We start from the raw sequence: 1,914 nt of genomic DNA, 5'->3' as shown, positions 1-1,914 counted from the left end.
GCGTGTGTGTGTGTGTGTGTGTGTGTGCGTGTGTGTGTGCTTGTGTGTGTAGCAGTTTGGAGTCTATCAAACCAGCGAGCCGTTAAGGATAACAAAAAATAGTATACCGCATACAAAAAAGAAGTCCATGCGAACATACAACAAGCGAAAAGCGAAGACGCCGAGACACAAGATTAATGAAGGGGAGAGAACCCATAAAAATCCTTCAGGGCGGACGGCAGAGCTGACAGTGTGGGCCGGGGATTGGCTGGGACGGGGCCCACTGCCTGTCATTTATTCCTCGTTATTTGCATAAGAGCAAGAGAATATTACCAACAAACCGCATTCACTCCCTCCCATCTCCCCCACCCCCTCCCCTCCTTCTATTTCGTAAGTGCAGAACAGAGCATGCACTATCGTGCAATATTAGCGGTACAGAATCAAAATACAAGCTTGTTATTCTATACCTCACTGCAATGACAGCGGAGAAACGCCCTCGTCCTATTAACTACCATTGGCTATTGCGAGAAATATTCAATCGTTTCCGGGATAATTTTGTTGGTTCGTTTTACTTCTCTTGCTTTTCTTCCTCTTCTTTTTCTTATTTTTATACACTTCTCTCAATATCAATCATTTTACAGTCGGTTCTTTAAAGTATGATTATCGATCAAATACCTGTAATATCATGGATTCTATTCTCCGACACTGGGCGTTGATCACTACGCTCGTCGTGGGTTCGTGTATGTATGAATGTTATTTGAAGGTGCAGTCTGAATTTTGATTATACTGTTTGGCTTTCGTTCGTCTAGTCGCCTCTTGTTTATTTGTTTTGTTCGTTTATCATAAGTTACCGTTGACTTTTTGTGGTTTTATTCAATATTTTTGCGGGAATGCAAATTACACCTAATAATTCGGTTTAAATTCTTGATAAAAAGTTACTACCTAAAATTGAAATACAAGAATTAACATCTACATAAATAAATTATAGAGGGCCCACTGTCAGATTTTGATAACATCTGTAACTACCTTTATCAAGGGTATTGGAAAAGAAGAATTAAGCAAGCGTACACTCGTCTTAGTAAAGAAGTCCTAGCGCTCAACACTACCAATACCAATCATGGAACGGAAAAATAAAGTAATAACAATACAAATAATAAAAATAGCCACTTAATATATAAAGCAAATAATATGATGGTAAAGAAAATAGTGACGATAAAAAGAAGGGTAGAATCTAGAGGCAGGAATAGTCAGTCATAACAACAATTAAACACTATCAATGAAAAAAAAAGCAACTACAAATAACTACAATACTGAAATTATAACAATTATGGGGATGATAATAACAATAATGATGAATTGTCAAAGATTTGTTTTGATTAAGATAGACTTAGAACAGTTTCAAAAGAAAATCAGAAATAAACATTGCAATCCGTTAAAAATTGCGTTCCTTTTTAAAGTGAAATTTCAACTATTTTGTGCTCCACTTTTCACCTATTTATTGCTGTTCTCCTATTGATTATTATCTTCCTAACAGGGAAGTGTGCTGAGCCACAGAGTGGCGACAGAATTCGACTGTAGCAACAAGACAAGGGTCTGGGACTACTGGGAGAACACAACAGCTGACAACACGTCGAGGGCAGCTTCGTAAAGAACAACAACAGCAACCACTGAAACAGGACTCTGATAAGAAAACGAACGGCATTGTCGGACATGTTGGAAATCAATTCAAGCGTACGCACACTCTCACACACACACACTCGATCGCATGCACATTAAACGTGCGGATGCGCGCTCGTACACTTACACATGAACATGCGCGTGTACACGCTTACGCATACTCACACACACACACACAAACACACACACACACACACACACAAACACATACACACACATACACATGAACACACTCATAATAACACGTTCGCATTCTCA

General features: G+C 38.9%; 1 protein-coding gene and 1 long non-coding RNA gene across 2 annotated transcripts in view; one reads left to right on the top strand and one right to left on the bottom strand.

Moving 5' to 3' along the window:
- LOC101864192 (pituitary homeobox x) overlaps positions 1–1,914 on the bottom strand; it is a 131,225-nt gene that overhangs the window by 46,914 nt on the left and 82,397 nt on the right. The window lies entirely within an intron of this gene.
- Positions 618–1,914, top strand: part of LOC118478018 — a 47,446-nt gene continuing 46,149 nt past the window's right edge. Inside the window, exon 1 of the long non-coding RNA XR_004858753.1 lies at positions 618–719. This is a non-coding gene — a long non-coding RNA (uncharacterized LOC118478018). The remainder of the gene's footprint in view (positions 720–1,914) is intronic.

The sequence above is a fragment of the Aplysia californica genome, unplaced genomic scaffold (genome assembly GCF_000002075.1).
Source record: "Aplysia californica isolate F4 #8 unplaced genomic scaffold, AplCal3.0 scaffold00014, whole genome shotgun sequence".
NCBI lineage: Eukaryota > Metazoa > Mollusca > Gastropoda > Aplysiida > Aplysiidae > Aplysia > Aplysia californica.
Note: the sequence above shows the minus strand (reverse complement) of the source record. Positions and strands in the feature narration are given on the sequence as shown.